A 20,915-nucleotide genomic window follows, 5' to 3' on the forward strand; every position below is an offset into this window, starting at 1 on the left:
CAAACTGTTCTAAGCACTGGCTAAGTTTGGAAACAGTGCTAAAAGCAGGGTTGCCATGGTCATGCCAATGAATGAAGAGCTTGTCACACAGGGAGATTCACCACCAGCACGAGGGAAGAGCATAAACATTACTGTATGAGATATAAACCATTGTACAGAGGAAAGTGTGAGTCCTTCAAGTCTGCTGCAAGACTTTAATACTGTATTAAGTGCTGGGGAATGGGAGGAGCAGAGGATATCTCACTGACTAGCTTCAGTCTTCTGCAAATGGATGTGAATCCTCCACTCTGAACATAGATTCAACAGGCTAGTTCCTAACATGTCCTGACCCTTAAAAAGTGCCTATATTCAGCTTCTGGATTTCACTTTATCTCCTTAATATCCTCAGCAATTCAGGCTTGCTCCAAGGGTGAAGCTCAGCAATCACTCACAGACACCAAGGAACAGCAACACGCAGTTGTTGGCAGCAGGACAAACCCTTTGGAGTGAAGGGGCAGGACCCAGTGATCACAGCCATCTCTCCCAACTCCACCTTCAGGAAGCAACTTGTTCTGTTTTTTTCTCCTGTGAAAACAGAAAGGGGAAGAAAGCAGCTGGTTGTCACAGGAAGATGGACAAGTAAAAAAAAAAGGGAGGTGCTACAGCTTCAATGAGTTTCAGATGTGCTGCTTGGAGTCATCCTGAGATGTAGGAGAAGCCACTGTCTCCTGCAGCACCTTAGGCATTCTCAGAAGAATTTATGTTCCACTGCAAGTCACCCAGCCCTGCATTTCTTGGTCAGGTTTACTCCCTCTTGGAGAGCAGACACATTCCTCTGCCTCTGCCTTTCAGCTCAATGCCAGGCCTGCTATGAACCTGACAGATAAACCAAACCCTGTCAAGACCAAGCACATTCCTGTCTAGAACTGTACCTTGACCCATTGTATGAGATCTCTTTTTATCATCTCCCAGAGTTGTGGGAAGCAGCTAAAACCCAGGATCCATGGGAAGAACAAACAGCATATCAGGCATTTCAAAAATGGAAACATCAGAAAGGCCAGGCTTCAACCAAGTGAGGCAGACAAAGCCATAACCCCTGCCAGGAGAATGAGCAATGCAAACAGTGGATGCCTGTATCTGAAGTCGAGATTTTTTCCCCAGTCACAGCAGAGGAATGTGTTTTAAGTAGCTAGCTTTTGGCCTTCTGTTTTGTTTACTCTTCCAAAGACAAAACCAAAAGTGATGCCATACCCCGCCTTACTGAAGTGCAGAAGGAAACATCTGGGAAGGGGAGGCAAAACATGACAAAGTCCAGACCAGTCTAAATGGAGACACACACAGACCCTTCTGCTCAGCCTGCTGAATATGTAGCTATTTATCTACACAGCCTGATACCACAGCTGAGTGGAAAATACCTGCTGGGCTTCGGGATGCTCCAAGCAGCCAGGAGGAGAACAGGGGGAATGTCACAGTCAGCTGTTCCTCAGGGGTTGCCTGGTTCCTTGAGTAACCACCACTGCACAGAAGGACCAGACCTTCCACTGATGTGAGCAGGCTCCACAGCCTCTGCCACAGCTGCATTCATGCTTATGCCAGTTCAGGGGCCATATGGCTACTGCCCAGCTGTCAAGCTCCTGGTAACTTTTAGCCTGAGAAAGTAGAAGCAGAAGAGCAGAATGAGGAAGTGATCCACTGAAATTTGTTCTCTGTGAGGGACTTCCCTGGAGAACCAGCATGATAAAGGTGCTGCCTGCCCAGAAAAATGCCACACTAAACCTGGAGAATGGCCAAGCATGGTTCAAGCTGGGTGACTTGTTCACAGAAGCCAGTACCCCTGCCAAGTGCAGGCAGTGGCTGAACACTGTTATAATTAGAGCTGAGGTGTCAGGCCAGCTGCTTCCAACTCCTGTTATTTTTTTTTACGCATCTTTCAGTATTTTGTATTCACCTGAAGAGAGGCAGTGTCCGATTTCAGGGGGTAGGAAAACTTCATGCCTAGAGTGTAGAGTTTTGTTTTCCTAGTTATGCAAAATGGTCCTCCTTGCAAACCTAGATCCACAAAAGGGCTCCTAACTATAAGGCAGAGGGGCAGGACCTGACTTGGTAAGTAACTTCTTGAACAATTAAGGTTGGCAGCATTTAGTTCTGTCAAATTGCTCCAAGGGTAATTATTCTAATCAGCAAACATTTATTAGAAACTGCAGAGGTACAGCACAGGGCTGGCACAGGGAGGGACAGGCTATGTCATCTGCAACTACCCTGACCTTCAAGGAAAAAACCCTCTAGCACAACACAGTTGCCATAAACACTCACACCATGACAAAAGATGTCAGAAATGCAAGCTGTTGACATTACGGGATACTTGGCCAAAACGAAACCGTGTGCCTTTCAAACCCTGGGAGTAAAGACCAGCAAGTTTTATGAGAGGGCGATATGCTATTCTAGAAGGCAGGAGAGAGCAGCTGACATTGAACACAAAATCTGTTTTCTTAGAAGGAAGTTAATTTCCAAAAGACACAGAGCTGTGTAACTCATTGCCAGGTTCTGGATCCGAACTAGTCAAGTTCATAAAAGGGTTAGATCAAGGCAGAATGGCTTCACCAGCACTTTTATTTTTTTAACACTTAACACTACTATTTTTTTTTTTACTCCTGGGCTGTATCCTCCGGCTCAGGACATTGCCAAGAGCACAGTGCAAACCAGCCTCTTCCCTTAGTGTCTGCTGCTAGCTGGATGGACATTTGGTCTGACTCGCTTGTCACATGTAGTCAGCCAAGACTGAAGTATTCAGGGCTCAATGTTTGAGCGAAACAAAGCCTTGCCTGGTGGTGTGGGATTTTGCAGGCTCGTTTCTTAAAGTGTCTCATGTGTTTAGTTCCTCCTCCTGCCTCCTGTGAGCGTGAGAAGAAGACAGGCCACCATCCCCAAAGAGGGTAGACACCTCCGCACAGGGCTGCTCTGCTCCTTGTTTGTAAAGTATTACAACACTGCAAACAAACAGTCAAACCTTGGATGAAACAGAGCCTTAGATAAATCCCATGCATGGGATTACTCACACTGATGTTGCAATCATTGGTGTCATGGATAAAAACGACTCAAAGAAGAGGAGGATGACAATTTTCCATCATGACTTATTTACATTAATTATAAACAGAGATTCCCAGCTCTCTCAAGCTAGCTCAACAGCTAGCACCTACCCATGACCTGTTATCTAAGCTGAGGACTGTGCTAAAGCAGATTTTCTTCAACATCTGAAGTGGGTTGCCATGATCCTACAGCTTCAGCCAAACAGCAAAGCCTCATTTTACTCTAACTGCTCTGTATACATATATTTCTTGCATGGTTACAGGAACAATTCCTTGCTGCTATAAAGACACACCTGCATCTTACCTCCAGATGTCATATTTATAAAGGTTCCTGGTGACAACCCCACCATAAGCTCTTACATAGGTGAATATATCCGTGTGCAGTGTAGTTCAGCACTAAACACTGCACCCAAAGCTGAGCCTTGGTCACTGCTCTGCTGGTGATACCAGCACTCCTAATGGAGCTTGGGGCTTAGACTGTGGAGAGGAAGCTCTAGCATTAAAAATTAAAATCACAAGTAACCACATTAAATTGCTTTAAGTTATTCATACCTTTTATACAGCCCCTTCCCAAGTGAAATGCAGCCATAAGGATGTGATGCTCTTACAGCTTTTGACTTAATGCTTTTATGCAGTAGGGGAGGTGAAAAGATGATACAAAGCTCACACATTTGCAGCAGGAAAATCAAACCCCTTACACAGTAAAAGCAAGCAGAGAGTCAGGTCATTGGGCTAAAGCAATTGGTCAGGTGGACAAACTGAGTTATCTGACTGGTTTTCTCAGGAATGGGCGACTACTTACAGAGGTTGTGCAACTAACTCTGCCTCTGCTCTGCAAACAGCCTGATGTCCAAACAGCAGTGTCTGTAACAGCCTCACTCTGTATTGATATGATTTGCGTGTGCTCAGTAAATAAACAAACAGTGACTCATAAGTGACGGGCTTGGAGAAACCCAGGGCAGGGGTTATAGCACAGGCTCAGTCATCACCTCCTCATCTGTCCAGACACCACCCTACAGAAGGGGCCTGGCTGCACCAGGGGATCTCACCGAGGCAGCAGCCCTGGCTGCCAAGGCCAAACCCTCCTGCTGTGAGCAGCATCTTGCCTGAGGCAGAGCACACACCCCCTCCAGCAGCTCAGTGGCACTTGGCCTACGGCACCAGCGGCCCTGGCCTGGCAGGGTATCCCACAAAGGGGGATGCTCCACGCTGTATCCTCACCTCCTGCCCCCAGCACTGTGTATGCCATCCCACCCTCCAGACTGCTACACTGAATTAGCATCAGACAAGTGAAAAAAAGTCCAGAAGAGATAGATAGAAATTAATGTTTAACCCTTCTCTGCCTTACACTACTGACAAATAGTTGCAGGCAATCCAGAAATTTTTTCCACTCATTTAGTTTCTACTTTGTAAGCAATTTCATTTCCTCTGCCATGCAAAGAGCTCCATCAACAGCGGACCTAAGGAAACCAGGTCCCTCGTGGATTTAGTATTTGGATAATTAGTTTCTGCATGATTGTGGTTTTTTTTTCCTCATGGCTACTATATGGTTTGAGCCTGCTACATCCTGTTTCTTGGGTAGTGTACAGCAAGGTCTCTATCCACTGGCTTTGTGGTTTCAGAGATCCCTTAGGAACCTTTAAAAGCTTTACTGTTCTTTGAGCTTTTCACTGAACTGAGGAATGGCCACCACGTTCAAAGCTGCTGGCAGTTGGCCAGCACAACCACAGCACAACTGTGTGCCACCATGAAGTTGAGCTTTGAACAGATGGAAAAGGAAGTCAGCAGCAAATTATATAATGGCCCAGCAAAAATCCTTTAAAACACGAGAGAATTGCAAAATCAAATCTGAAAAGACACCAAATCAGAAAATTCTTGTTTCTAGGCTCATCTCCTCAACTCCTAGGGATATAGGCTGAACCTCCAACCCAAAACTTTTGAACAGTCATGACCTAGCAATCAGATCTTCAGCCCTGAATGCCCAGAGAGTAAGGAAGCTCTTCAGTCCCAATCTTGTTCTCTTGTCACCAACAGCAGCCAGCCACAACTGCCTGGCATAAACCCTCCTGTCACAAGAGGAGAGTCACTCCTTTATCTGTGCAGCCCATCACCGTGCAGGACTGCCTGGCACCACTGGAGAAGCAGGAGCTGTATATAAATGGGTGGCTGATTCATGCTGGGACACTGGGCTATTTTCTTGTCCCCCCAGCACGATTTCACCCAGCACAAGAGAGTTGTGAAGACAGTGCCCTGTGTGGTCCCACTCCACTGGGATGAGCAACCACAGACGTCAGAAGCTTTACCGGAGGCTGTGATCACCAAGTCTTTGTCTGGCTGTAATTAAGCCACCCCCTAGGGAGGGTGTCCTGCCCGATTTACTCAGCAGTGTCTGGGCAAGACAACTGTGCAGGTACGGGGACAGAGGCTGTCTCCTCTCGTCCCTCCACATGCATCCAGAGGTGCACAGTCATCTCCAGGTCCTTCCTCTCTTGCCCAGCAGGGCCCATCTGTGCTCCTCACTCCCACCCTGGACAGTCCAGGTTGGGGCTGGGACCACTGCACCAATCCAGAGGTGGAAGCCAAGATCCGAGCACTGGCAGGGTGGGGGATGTGTGGGAAAGAGTAACTCCAGGTTGCAGCAAGCTCACTGCAGCACAAACTGCCAAGTTGTTTTGCTTCTTCAGGCACCCTTTACTTCAAGATTAATTCAAATAAAACTTGATTCGTTCATCAGACAATTGAAGTTTGCAAGACAAGTAACTGGTGGGACAACTACTCACCAGCATTCCCATTAATTTTTTAAGACCCAGGCTGGTGTTTTAAAGACCCTCCAGGTTCCAATACAGCTCTCCCACTGCCCACAAGTTTGGCAACATCTAAAGCTACAGTAACCGTTAAACTGTTGTTTGTGGTTTGGGTGCAAACCTGTGTTAAACAATATCAAGACTTATCTTGATATGAGCTAAGCAAAGCTGAGCAAATGGGAGATGTGCTGTCACAACAGAAAGCTGTGCAGAGCCCCAGGCTGGGCAGAGTGTTGCTGATGCCTCCATGCCAGGAGGTCAAGTCCAAGGCCACCTGACCTCATGTCTTATCCAAAACAACACCAGACACTTCCCAAAGAGGTGTGAGAATCCCAGACTGCCTGCACAGGACTCAACCTGCCTTCTAATACCTCAGGACTGGCTCATGTCTGGACAGTAACACCCATTATTCCCTCAGGAAAGCATTCATTGCAACACCTGGTCGCCTTGCTTCCCATTTAAGAACCTGAGCTGGACACTTCATCTTACTAGATTTATTACCTCACCAGCTTCTAAAGACAATGAGACACACATAAGCAAACTCAGTTAACTAGTGGCTAAAATTATTTTCTCGCAGCCTAATCATCCATTACTTAAGTTCCACAATTTCATGACAAGTCACAGATAGGTCAGAGATGCTGGGAACAAGAGGTTCTCCTCAGCTACCACACAATACATATAATTCCTGGGTAGCTACTTGTTGCCACCAGTCGTGCTGAGAACAGCACTGTGCCCTGTGACACAGTGGATTCAATTTATAACAAAACCAAAAAAAGAGAAAAAAATAGGTCAGCCTTGACAAGATCTGCTTGACTCATCCTTTCTGCTGTATTTAATATTGTTGGAGAATTGCTCCATGCAGGGAGCAATTTAGAAAAAGCTTGATGAGGAAAAGTTTGTGATGAGGAAAGCTCATCTGCTTTCCTTTAGAGCAGCTGCCTGCCTGCCCAGGACAGATGCACTTGTCACGTACGTGGAGATGGCTCATGCACACTGAAGGAGCAGCTCATTCAACAACCCCACATTTATGAGACAGTTTCTAATCAAACCCTTCCTCCAAGCACAGATAACAGGCCATCCTCCACGCTCTCACCACAAGGACATGACAGCTCCAGCACTCTGCTGTCTCCAGCACACAGCAGCCTCATTGTGCAAGGACCCACCAAGCCAATGTGACAATCCCAGCCTCAGGGAACCATCTCCTGCTAACTCAGAAAATCTTGTGCTAGCAATGTACCCTAATCCTACATCTTGACTAAAACTTCCAAGTTGTGGCAGATCACAGGGCAGTGCCTCCAGCTAAGACACATGCCTGGTTGCCTGCTTCCTTAATGGTCTGCTCCGTGTGAGTGCACAAAGCATGGGAGAAGTCCTTTTACTGTAGGTGAAAAAGTGTCATTCTGTTCAAAATTTCATTACTGTGTTGCTTCCTGCATTGACTTCTCTCCAGACAACTGTGCTGTGATGAGACAAGGAATGCCTACCCTTGGGTTAGACAGCAGAACTGGGATCCACTGAGAGCTCTGCAGATATTAAATAGAAATCACCAAGATTAAGATGCTAAAGAGGAAGGACAGTCGAGTCACAGACAAATATGCTTTATCTAGTCAGCACAGCACGTGCTGGTGTAAAGTGAGGAGCAATGGCTGCAGGAGACTGCATGTGAAATAGAGCAAGCAGCTCTACAAGAACCTGTGTTCTGGGAAAAGGTCAGTGCACCTTCAAGCACAAGAGTCTGTGCCAGGAGCCTCCAGCAACTGGAGAGGCTTCAAGCACTCAGCTTTAGTCTGGGTGAATGGGCAGTGGACCCAGTAAACAGCAGAGACAGGCAGAGCCCTCTGCTCACTGCACAACCCACCTCCCCATAGACCTTTTCATTGCCAAAAATCAGCATACTGAAATCTCATTTTCTAAGGTAACAATTATGAGATTGTGTTGCCTCATTTAGATAGTAGTGAAGTTTGTGATTTTTGCTTCTCCTGTCAAGACTGGCTGTCTCAAAATGAGCACTTCTACACATTTTGAAGGAAAAGAGAAATCCCTCAGCGAGTAGGCAGAGAGGGGAGCTACATTCCTGCTCCTGCCAAGGAAGGACTGCAGCTCTCTACCTGCCTGCTGGCTGGGTAGCAGGCACACACACACACACACACACACACACACACACACTCACTTTCCCAACTGGGAAGTAGCCAGGGCACAGGATGTCTCCTGCCCAGCTGCTATTTATTAGAGGATTTGGGTGAGAAGCAAGGATACTAAGGGATATTAAGAGTCACTGCATCAGAGGCAAGTATGTGTGAAGCTGGACTTCACCAAACCTCTTGTGCACAGAGCAATTTGTCCCCTGCTTAGGTTACAGGAGTCAAGAGTTTATGTTAAGTGCTTTCTTTTTGCTCAGTGGGTATCACAAGGTGTCAGCTCTGCTACAAGCACAGTGAAGCAGCCCCAGGGTAATGGCACTGGCACGACACTGAGATGAATTTTGGTTCAGGTCCCAGTTTTACTTTTGGCATTCAGAGGTGTTTGCTTGTTCTGTGTCCCTTTTTCACCCTGGCAGGACAGCTGTCTCCCAGCAGGGACTGCTCCTCCAGCAACATGGCACTGGTCTCTGCTGTGCAGACACAGGTAAAGACCAGCAGAAACCACTTCCTCTTTTACAAAACCAAGATTACAACTGCCCTGCCCAGGGTGGGTGGAAGAGGAACAGGCCATGCTACCTGCCACCTCCCCAGGACAACTCTCCCTGCTTTTCCAGAAAGAACTGCTCAGTGGAGGAACCCTGCTATATTTCTCCTACTTTTGAAATTGTTTTTCTTTTCAAGTTGATGCTGACCTACATAATAAGCAGGTCACTGGAACAAAAGAGATGTTTTTCAAGGCAGAGGAGAAAAGCCGAGCAGTTCTCCCTCCACACGGCTTCTGAGGACAAAGTGAAGTGCTATTTCCCAGGGGTCCCACTGAACAGCCTCCTTTGTCCTCCTCCATCCAAAATCAGCGGGAACTGCTGGGATCCCACTGGGGATGTGATCAGACTCTGAGCAGAGCATCAGGTTAGTTAAGGAACAGATCCATGGGGCACTGAGAGGAGCTTCAGGAACATAAACCTTTCTCATGTGAACAGTGAATGTGCCACGTGCAGCCCTGGTGCACGAGGCTGTGAGCTCGTGCAATGGCCCAGATGCACAGGACTCCATCCAGTGGGCAAGGCAAGCTCCCATTAAACCAGCAGCAAAGGGAGGGAAGGAGAGAGCAGGAAGATGCAGGGGGACAACTCCCCACCGTGATCCCTGTGGTGCATCCCATCCCCAGCTGAAGGAAGGATTGGGTTGTAGCAGGTCTGCAGACCACAGGAATACAGGACTGAGACTGACACTGTTCCCAGCTAGAACAGTACTCTGTCTGAAAATCTGGCAGGCAAGAAGCAGGGTTAGAAGACCTTGAACTCAATTTACTTCTTGAGCTCTAGTCACTTCTGCTTCTTTATGGGAAGCATCCCTAAAGGCTTACTACAATAAAGCACAAACTGGAAATGAGAAAGATTTGAGCAGCCAAAAGAAGAGAGACCCTGGGATACCCTTTCAGCATTCTTATGGTTTAAGGCATGGCAGCATGGAACTGAGCTATCAAGATGTTGTCTCCAGCACCATCATCCCTAATCTTGCAGCTGATATTTCCCCTTGCTCCCAAATGGGAGACAACCCTGTGACAGATGTGTGCCAGCATTTCTCATCCACACACCGAGTTGTGCACTGCAAGCAGGAAGCAGCCAGTTACCTACCCACAGGTAAAGCAGGGATCTATTAGAGAAATTAATGTAATGTGATCCTGCCTGGGGCTCAGAGTCAGTCCCAGGAGGATATATGGAGCGAGTAACCAGAGCAGGCAAGGGTAAGAAGTGCTCTCAAACAGCAAAGAGCTCCAGTAACAATAGTGCAAGTCTGGTAACTAGGTCACAGTTATGATCCTTAATTAATCCTGAAGAGACCCCATCTGCCATGGGGAACATGACAGATAAGGTAGCTCATTAAGCACAGAAGCAGGCCATGGGTAATGCCAGACCCCAGCCCAGCAGCAGCTCCTTTGCCCAGCCTGCTCTCTGCCAAGCTTTTAGCCAGCAGTCACATCAGGCTCTTCCCATCTCCCCCGAGGAAGCAATAGCAGCCTGGAGCCTGTTCACAAACCACTGCCCAAACCACACTGACATAATCCACGACACAGGAGAGAGATGAGATTGCAAACAGACCAGGGCAGGCAGATATGAGGCTCCAGCCAAGGAGCTGTACCAAATCCTGACAGACAGCTGAACCCTGGCTCCCCACGCTGTGCTTCACCTGCAGCCCTGCCCTTCTCCTCCACACCTCCCTGTGCTGGGCTGTGCTATCACAAGTCACTTCTTCCCCTGACTCCTCTGGGAGAAGCTGAGGGGTATCAACTTCTACACTGGTGCTGCCTCAGCTTGCACAAAGGCAGTCACAGCCCTGAGACAAAGTGCTGCAAAGGCCAGTGGAGAAAAGGGCCTGACACTGCAGCTGAAGTTAGGAGCAGTCACGTGCTGGCAGAGCCAGGTTGTTCACTTGGCCCTGACCGTGACAGTGCAGAGCCCATCTGCCAGCAGGGAGGCAGAGACTGACCGTGGGCAAGGCCACGGGCTGACACCTGGGAGGGCAGTGTAGGGGCATGTCATCTGCCCTGGCCTCTGCAGCTGGCTGTGTTTTGCACCTACACATGATGCCTATGAATGTCTTGATCTGCTTAAATCCACTGGTGACAGGGAGATAAGCTGAGATAATGTTGATTGAGTTTTCAAGCCCTGCTTCTGTTACATGAGCAGCTAAAAAGCAGCCACTGTCAGCAAAGATGGCAAAACCTAACAGGGCTTCTGAGGACTCAGCACAGAGCTTTAAAAATAGTTGTTTCAAAGGAGGGATGGGTGACTAATAAGCCCTAAACTGACAACTGTTGGGAGATGGGGGCAGCTTAGTACTGAAACCATGTCTCTGGGGACCCTTATTGAGGTGTCACTTGTGCTCACTAACACCCTCAAAGGCATTGTATTCCACAACATGCACAACTGACAGCACACCAGGGAACAGACACAACTCCACACAATTAAACCAGGACAAGTAGAAAGGAGAAAAGCTGCCAAGTAAACATAAAACAGTATTTTTACCTAAGGAAACTCTGAGTAGTGGAGCAATCAAATTCACAGTATATGCACCATCACCATACACACACACACACTGTTCTTCCTCATCCAAGTGCAGCTGGGTGAGGGACTACTGCGAGATCACTCCATGAAAACTAGGTCACTGGCTATCAAACACAAAAGGTAGTGCAAGGACTTTGGGAAGGACGTACTGGAATCACTTCTTCCAATTAAAACATGAGCTTAGGAAGCATCTCTAGTTTATTGGCTCTTGTAATTGGAGCTTTAAATCTCAATTACTTGCTCAAAATCTCATTGTCCTTCAGGGTAAATGAAGCTGAAGTAAACACAGGAAAGGTTACTACCTTTTCAAGACAGAAGTACAGAGAGCTCAGGCAGGACAGAGCAACCTGTGGTGCCAAAAGCTCACAAGGGAACCCAGAGCTTGCCTCCATCACTCACCCACCAAAGAACAGCTCAGTTGTTTGCTGTGCCAAGCACCAGCCTCCTCTCTCCCTCCTCCAACTTAAGTGCAAGACCAGGTGCCATGCAAGCCCTGAAGACCCTCCTGGATTCCACCACAAGGATCCAGAGGGTTTGCACACCTTCACACATTACAGTTGTTGGCTCCTGTTTGTAGCTGAAATGGTGGCTGCTCCCTTCCCAGGTACCCTACCCTCCACTACAAGGTCTTATTCTTGCTGCAGGTTGGACAGGGTTAACATCTGCTCTGTATCACAGGGCCTGGCCTAGTTAGTGTGTGTGGCATCTCTCCCCAAAACTACTTCTTCCAATTGTTGCCTCACAAAATTCAGCTTGGCAAAAAAGCCTCCCACCTCATACACACCTGGACACAGAGATTGCTCAGCACACTCCATCAGAGGCAGAAAAATTAACATTTAAGTAGAGAAGGGGCTGGGGGAAAACATTGCAAGGCAACCCAGCCACTCCCCTACTTGTTAAATACAAATAATACGTCATCTCTGCTGTATTTGCAGGCTTCAAAGTGCCAAACAACAGAAACACAGAACTGTCATCAGGGCTTTTGAGGAAACAGTTCAGCCACTGCCAGCAATAGCCTTGTGCAGTGGAGCTAATCTGAAAGTTTGCTGGTGACACTGATGGCTGGAGAGAATCAGCTACCCCTCACCCCAAATCACCTCTCCACACAGAGCCACCACACCTCACTCTCACAGGGTACTTCCTCCCTACGTGGTCAATCACCCTTATCAATGCCTAGAGGGAGTGTCTCAATTCAATGGCCTAACACTGAATTATTTTTTATTAATTAATGCGTTATCAAGTTTCACGGTGGAAGCAAGATGCATCTCTTTGAGAACATGAATTCTGAATTGCTTTTTCAAGTTAAACTTTGAAGCAGAGACTTGTCAAGACTAGAAGTCTTTAAAAATAAAGATAAGGAAGTACAAAACTAAATCATCACAACTACACTCTAGGTTTCCTAAAAGTGTGTGGGATGGCTGCAGGAATTTTTGGGCTGCAATTTGCAAGTCTGAAGAGACAAGATTTTCTAATATTTATAAAAGCTCCATCAGATGAACAGACTTCTCTATAAAACCACAAACCACAGGTCAATCACATGATCCATCACTAGTGCTAAGCCAGCAACAACCCTCCACTCTCCCCTGATTTGCTCTTACAGCCCATGTGACATGAGAAACTGGGCACAGAAGAAAATTACTTAACTCCAGGTTTGTATTTTTGCCATTTCGGTCTTAATTTCTCAGCAGATCCCTTTCAACTTTTTAAATATGCAACATTTGCACTTCCATCTCTTTCTAGGACATTCCCTAGAATCAGTTTTTATCTTCCTTGCCCAGGTCTGGGACAATATGCATTTCCAAGAGAAAGCACACGCATCTCCGCTGATTAAGCAGAGGGATTCCTGAAAAGAAGACCTTAGAGGCTCCAGGTTCTTTACCACATCTCCTGAAGATACAAGAGCAAAACATTTTCCAACCATTACCTCTCCCCCAAGCCAACACAACATGACTAGGTTTGCTTGCACAGCTTCAGCTGGAATGGTGTTCAAAGCAGCTGCAGAACCATCAGGTCAAATAAACCACATGCAGACAAGGCTGCCAGCAGGGTCACAAGTGCCCCAAGCAACCTCCCATTGCAGCTGTCCTGGCATCCTCGCTCACACTCCTCCTGGTACTGCCTGTGCTGCTTGGCAGGCAGAGCAGCCCAGGAGCCTTGGAAGTAGAGCCCAGAGCTTTCCATGACTGAGGCTGTTTGTAAGACAGTGCACACAGAGCACTTGCCAGCTTTTTGAAGAGCTCAGTACAAAAGGCAAACAAGGAACGGAAACGTCATCTACTCCAACAATCTCAATACGTCACAAAGTTCCTCTGATCTGCAGCTCCCAAGTTCAGATTTGGAGATATGATTGCCCTCCCTTAATATTTCAGCACAGGCCCCTTCTTCCCTATTGCTGACACTCTTCTCATCTTCATACCTTATCACACCCTCTAACTTTATCTGTAATCTTTGGAGCACAAGGAGGGATAGTATGTCTTGCACCCCAAAGGTTAAGCAATGAGAGCTATTGCAAAACAGCACAGCAAACCCCGTGGGCAGAATGCACCAACACTTGCATTGGGAGGTGGAAACATTTGGAGCTGGACCCCAAGAAGGCTGTATGCTCATCCTTCCAGTTTTCTGCTGTGCAGACAGGCTGTGGTGTTACACAGACTCTCCCACTCACAGGAGTGGGTTTGGCCCCGTGATGTTTCATACCCTGTTACCACACACTTTCATGCTATTTTCATGTCTGGAACATCTCCACTTAAATGTCAGGCATCCTTCTGCTCCACTGCTTGGCCACTTCCATCCCATTGGATCGTTTCTTTCACGGAGCTAATTCTGATTATACAACTAAAGCAACTAATACTAACTATAACAACTAATTCTAAATGTATAAAGTTTCTCTGACCATTGAGGGAAACAATGAAAGATCAAAACTGCTTTTCACTTTCCTCTCTTTATTGCTTGCTTTCTCCAAGACAATTCTTAAAACTGTCTCAAGACCAGCAATATCTAATTCTATGGAATAGCTGGATGAGAAGGGAAGCCACTCAGGCAAGAGAGTTCTGTTGCCTCACTGGGTGCTCATCCATAGGATAATGCCCACATGGGAACGCCCAGCTTGGGTCTAGTCAGGAAGGGGATTTTCCCCACCTTCTCACGTCACCAGCAGGTATTTCACTATGAAATGCTTCTCCTTCTCCTTACTTAACTGAATTATGGATCCTTGCTGAAGAAATTACATTACCGGATGAATAAAAGAAGAAGAAGCCTTTGCTGAAACAAACCACAGTAACCAGCCTTACCAGTAGGTGTACTGTGCCTACAATAGACATTTTAAGGTGACAGCCTTAAAATCACATCATTTCACTCACCTAAAAGAGATCAGAGACTTTTAGGACTTCACTGGATGCTTTTATCCCTATCTCCAGGCTGAAAAGGTAATCTTACCTGTACTGCTACACTTGGGAACAGAAAGGCAGCGTGTACAGCTGCAGGAAATAGCACTGATTAAAAACTGCCTAGTCAGAGAACCTCCATTTTGGCAAAAAAAACTACATCAACTTACACAAAGGATTTAACTTACTGTTCAAACTGAGTCTGGGGTAACTGGGGAGGAGTGAGGGCACTTTTAATATGGTACTGCCTCATCAGTTGTCCACAGTGGGCCCATGTAACAGGTAGACAAGTTAGATGATTTTCTAGTCATGGTTTAATTCCAGCAGGCAGCAAATCCCCACACAGCCCCTCACTCAAGGTATGCCCTTGATTTCCAGCAATCTACTGCTCAACAGAAAATTCCTAACACTGCCATTGCTTTAAGAGAGATGCACATGGGCTCCAGCACAGCATTTTTCACTGCTGTGAGTTGATTTCTTGTTCTCAAGGACTTTGACAATCCCACCTCTGCTTTAACTTCCACCTTCCTGCCAATGCCCACAGTAACACAGATATGAGCAGCAGCAGAGGCTCACTAGAGATACCTGGTCTAGTAAAGATGCTTTACTATGTAAGCAAGATTTAAAGGGTCTCTCTGGGCCTTAAGTGTTTAAATTCAGACAAAGAGGAGACACCCACTTCTCTCCTCTGTTAGCTGTCCTTGCTGTACAGAAAGGAGCAGGCTACCTACTTAAATACTTTCTGGAAACCTCAGTTACAGATACCTACAGAGCCCTCACTAAAAATCCAAATCCTTTCCCCATCTTCTCACACTGTTACAGAGGAAGCACTTGGATTCACGTTTTCTAAGGTATTTTTTCTCTCCTGACTATATAGACAGTTCAAGCTCCTTAACTGGACATAGAAGGTGGTGTTTCTGCCTGAGTACCTAATGGGGAGAAACGAGGGCTGAGATAAGCAAAAAAAATGACAGGCTGAATATCTGAAATAACCATAACTAAAAATATACTGGTTGGGGTCTACTGGTTCTTTCTAAGAGGAGGAAAACTGTGTAAGAGAGGAGGAAATGAGGGTGTGAATGCAAGTCATAGCAAGTGCAGCAAAGCTCACAGTAGCTGGAAGGATTAGTGTATCATTTCCTGCCATGTGCTGCACAAAGCAAGACAAACCCAAGGATGCAAGATTGAAAAAAAGGCTATTGTGTGATTTTCAACATCTGAAGCAACTGGAGAGATGTCAGGGAGGTACTCTGAGATCAAGATAAGCCACTGCTGGATGTGTTAATCAACTGGGCTGTAGACTGCATCAGCCTTGGTGTGGGGTGGTGCCCTTCAGGAGGAGGGCAGGGTACCTTGTATGAGGGTGGCAACAACTTCTGCTGTCCAGATTGAGCCTGAGTCATGTCCCTGCAATGGGCCTTTGCCAAGAGACCAAACTCCTCTGCATCAATGGGCAGCTCCTGGGGCCTGGCAGACAGGAAAAGTGTCCTGACCCAACAGCCTTGTGAGGACCCACCGGCTGTTCATGGATTTTAAAAGACATCCATTACACTGGGGAACAAAACTACTTACACTTGTTTGTAGGAGGCAGGTACAAATCTTGCCTGGCCCATGGTGGTGACACAGGGGTGCTGCTCAGCCTCTCTGCAACATGAGCCTCAGCATCCAGCAGCTTCTCCAACTTGGTCAAATTCTCTACTGAGTAGAGGGTACTAGAAAGAAATGAGATTTCCTGTTCTGTCATGTGAAGAAGACACTGGTTCCAAGTCAGGAAAACGTGTTGCAGGAATTCAGTGTGGGAAGAATTGTCACTATGCAGCTACTACTGCAACCCTCGAATTTTGCCTTAAAAGGCAAATAAGCAAAGTCCTCTCTAAGAACTAACTGCTGGTCTCAGGACCGGAGGTGGAAGTTCTCAGATCTAAGCCTGGAATTTGAGTCTGGATTAAATCCAGATGTCAGGATCACACCCACTCCCTTAGAAAATTCAGATCTCAATATAGACAGTGGCCTGTGCGTGGGGAAGGGGAATTGTTTTTCTGGCTCGCCCTCTTTGACACTGACTGGATGGGAAAAAATTAGGAGTATGCACAGCTCTGACTTCAGAAGTGGGCAAAAGGGATTAGATGTTGCTAATTACACTACAGTTACAGGTTTTCATTCAGACAGGCTGAGTGCAGAGGGGCAGAGTCAGAACCAAGAGTCAGCACTCTTGGTTTTCTGCTCGAGTATCTAAATGAACTCTTCAAAGCATAAAATTCACTAAAATCCTATGAAAGGACCTACCTGTAGACAGATGCAAGGCCAGATGAACATCACAAACCCGTGAATCAAGTTCTATTTCTAAGAATACCAGGCAAAACATGATTGAGAGAAGAGGGATGGGAGGGAAGTATTGAAGGTAACTTACACCTGAGCCTACATGGTAAACCAGTAACGTGGAAGGAGACCATCTTCACCAGCAATTCTTCACAGACATCTGCAGAAATCAACTTGACCCTGTGGCAGGGGATCTTTTTTTTCCCCCCATTTCAATTTCTATAGGGGAAGCACTTTCTATGGCTTCTCACTCCCCTCCCAAACTACTGGAAATTAACCTTTTTCTCCCCCCTCCTTGCAACTTATTTAGCAAAGAAATGGACAAATCATAGCTTTAGAAAACCAAAATCACAGAAGCTCTCAGGGTAGCTGAGAATCTTCCCTTCCCTTCCCCTGCAGCACATGAGCCTTTCAGGCAGTCGAGCTTCCTCTGCTGAACCCATCTGGTACATACCTCAGGAACCAGCTCCAAAACACAGGCATAGCAAGGAAGCACCCAGCTTCTGACTGAAACTTTGTCGCGGACAACAGAATAAATTTGTCCTCACACCAGTGTTTCCCCTCAGCTTAAACCATTTGCCTCCTTTATTCCATGCTACTCTGCCCTTCCCGTATTCCCAGGCAGCCGCTGCCTCTCCCCCACACACTGCACCTGCCACCTCTCCAGACAGGCTGCCTAAGCCTGCTCTCTCCCTCAGGATGGGGTTCCTGTTCCCCCTTGGCTGCCACTGGCCCTGTTGCTGTTTGCCAGGAGATCTTCAATCTGCATTTGCGTGGCACTTCATGCCAGTTCCCCCTGAGCCCTGTAGGATGGCAGTAACACATCGCCACAATTAACATCCTTAAACACCATTTAATTAATCCACTGAAACCCTAAGAAATTTTAATTAACGGCAGCTTTATTAGTATTTACTTCACCTTCAACATGTAAGCTCCGGCAGTATTTCCAAAGGGAGGGCACTGGCAGAGCAGTTGACAAGACACCCCCTTTCCCCTGACTTTTCCCTGCTCTCTTGCTCCCAGAGCTCCCAGCCAGCTCTGCACTGACAAGGACACGTTCCTCCGGCAAACCTCCAAGATGAGGGTCAAGTAAATGTCATTCCTTGGCTCTGCGCAATTCCTGTCGTGCACAAGGTTAAATAAATTCACCAAAATCAAACTTTAAAGAGGTGCTATTGCAGCGTTTGATTAACAGCAGAGATTGTAGGGAAGTCTGACAGGAAAGCCGAGAGTTCTGCTCCATTTGGAGATTCCTGTGTCGCAGCCAAGGTCGCTGTGTCTCAGCTACCAACCTTGAGTGATGTTTGTGTAAAAAGCAGATGCTCTTCGGGTTTCAGGCTTCACACGCACTCCTGAACACAAACCCACAACTTCCTGGATTCCAGCAACACAGCAATGTACTTCACCCCTCAGCCCTGCAAAATGGCAAGATGCTGCTGTTAAGATCACCTGGATAAAGGAGGATTATCAGATTTTTGTGGGATCAAACCTGCTGTGGCAGGTGTCCAGGTGGATGAGCTCTGCAGCCTGTTGCAGCACTCTGCCAGCACAGTTGCCCAACACCTTTCTCTGGTGCCTCTTAGGACAAAACACACGTTCCCTGTGTCCCTCTGAGTTAAGTACCATGGACAAACAACAAGGGAAAAATGGGAGGAGAAGGAAAAATACTCTCAACATACTATAAATCAAGCATATGGGTGTTGATTTCTGTTGTTAAAACTGCAACTAATCCAAGGAGCACAGGAGTGATCCCTTAGGTCCAGACATATAATTAACTCTGTGTGCAAAGGAAGCTTGACAGCTATCTACGTGGTAAAATGTCATGATGTTTCCTCAATTTTAAAGTTACCGATATGATACAAAGCTTCAGGGTAGGGAGTCAAATATTGCTGTTTGAGGGAGCAGGGACAGCAGTAATCTGAAACACAGATCAGATGTCTTTAATCTTCAAGCGCTAATTAACTATTATTTTGCAAAATACTTGAGGCGTGTAACACTAACCAAAAGCCAGTTATGGGGAGGAAAACAAACCTCCTCATGAGCGACTGAACTAATAATTTGAAACACTATCCCGCTATTACTGAATGACCCAGACTCCTGCTATCTTAACTGCTGTACAGGCTCAGGTCAAATGCCACAGCCTTACTTTAATAATTTATTTACATAACAAATAAAAACTAGCATGTATCTAATTTAATGATGCCCACTGATGGGAGGCTGTTTCTGCATTACACTGACAAATAATGAGCTGCTTAAGATCCGAGCATCGACACTTGTTAAACAACAGTCTTAAATTTCTAATAAGCAAGAGAGAACTGCGCTTAAAGCACACCTGCTAAAGCCTTGCTAAAAACCAAATCCCACGCCCTGCCTTGTAAAGTCTCAGCTACTTTTTTCAGGGCTCTGTGAGGAGTATGTGAGGGCAGAACTCTGTCCCACTTTCTACCTCAGAGCTTGGTAACATGCTGGAGCTCACAGTGAGTCTGACATTTGACTATGTTTGAGGGTGCCTTCCTCCTGATCAACTTGCTCAGATCCCAAAGTTAATGTACTGCAGCCAGCATCCTCTAAATGAGTCAATGATGAAGAGAGGAGGGTCAGATAAATACCCTGTTGGTCATTCCCCTATCCTCTGACAGAGGAGTTGTCTAAAGACTAGTTTGCAACATGTAAATACTGACCAATATTTTCCAAGTGCCCTTTATATCCAAACTTGTGTTCAGCAGCCACAGTCCCACACAGACTTTGTATTTCTCTAATCACTTTATATGAGCACCTTCTAGTAACTATACAACATGATTACATGCAAGGCAAGAGTCAAGAAAGAGTAGGCTTTAAAAAAGCTCTCCTCCAAACTCTGTACCTGTTACAAAATCCACTCTTGCCTCAAAGTGCTTGAGACAGCCCCCAGCTCTTTACCCAAATCCTGTCTTCCGTGAAATTGTTTCACAAGATGAAGGAAAAAAATGCATCATCGTTTTTCTTCCTCCGTTCTTTCCACACTTCAGCAGTCAGTATGTGCTGTGTTTTGAATGACCAGACACATAAGGAGAGCTCCTTATACCATTACCTACCTGCAAATAATTCTTTTAAGCAACTAAACTTTAATGCAAATCAGAGGATGAAGGGTTCAATTTTACTTCTTCCTGTTCTTTTTCCTTCGAAACACGGCAAAACCACAGTGATGGAAGTCTAAGCATCCCTGTCAGAGAAGCTGTTATTCACACCGGCTGTAGGCAAAGTGAGAGGGGCTCGGGATCCCACCACCACCAGTGAGACCAAGGGCTGCATCCCGAGCCTCCGAGCACGGACTCCACGGGGAGTCAGAGGCACATCTAGGAAGAAAACACCAGGATGGTCTGGGCAGCGCTGGATTTCCCCACGCAGCTGACTCAGAGCTCGCGTTTTCCAGTGAACAGGCGCACCCCTCAACCCACCGACTGTGGGGCGAGGGACTCCAGAACTTCTGGGAAAGCAGTATTTGCATAGCCTGAGGCTGACAGGAAAACCCAGAGCAGCATTTCCCCCGTGGACCACGCACGCACAGCCCTCACAGACCCCTGGCAGCTACTCAAGCCCCCTCCGTGCCCTCAAGACACCAAGGGAGACGCTCAGTCTCCTCTATACCCTCACAGCCCTTCTACCCCCTCATGGCGCCCACCCCAGCCGCTTACGACCGCCGGGGTCCTCAGGACGACTCCAGTCCCTCACAACCCCCGAAAACCCCTCCATGTCCTCAGGACGCCCCCAGCCCCTCACAAAGTCCCGAGTTCCCTCCATGTCCTCAGGGCGCCTCCAGCCCCTCACGCCCCTCCGGGATTCCCTCAACATCCTCAGGACGCCCCCAGGCCCTCCCGACCCCCGAGCGCCCCTCCATGTCCTCAGGACGCCCCCAGCCCCTCCCGACCCCCGAGTGCCCCTCCATGTGCTCAGGACGCCCCCAGCCCCTCCCGACCTACGAGCGCCCCTCCATGTCCTCAGGACGCCCCCAGCCCCTCACGGAGCCCGGGGTTCCCTCCACGTCCACGGGACGCCTCCAGCCCCCCATGGAACCAGGAGACACCCCCAGAGCCGCCCGCGAACACCCCACAACTCCCGCGGAGCCGCCCCCGCTCCCTCCCCGCGCCTGCGCCGG

At 47.3% G+C, this 20,915-nt stretch overlaps 1 long non-coding RNA gene across 2 annotated transcripts; it reads right to left on the reverse strand.

Annotated features, from left to right (window-relative positions):
• Positions 1-1,390: 1,390 nt before the first annotated feature.
• LOC113945653 lies at positions 1,391-20,884 on the reverse strand. Of its 2 annotated transcripts, XR_003527156.1 has the most exons (4): positions 20,505-20,884; positions 17,699-20,467; positions 16,034-16,173; positions 1,391-1,628 (listed from the first exon to the last, which is right to left on the reverse strand). It is a non-coding gene; the product is annotated as an uncharacterized LOC113945653 (long non-coding RNA). The 2 variants fall into 2 exon arrangements; XR_003527157.1 differs by lacking the exons at positions 1,391-1,628; positions 16,034-16,173 and adding an exon at positions 17,009-17,583.
• Between the last annotated feature and the right edge of the window lie 31 nt (positions 20,885-20,915).

This window comes from Corapipo altera, unplaced genomic scaffold (assembly GCF_003945725.1).
Source record: "Corapipo altera isolate COAL_440 unplaced genomic scaffold, ASM394572v1 55, whole genome shotgun sequence".
In the NCBI taxonomy this organism is placed as follows: Eukaryota; Metazoa; Chordata; class Aves; order Passeriformes; family Pipridae; genus Corapipo; species Corapipo altera.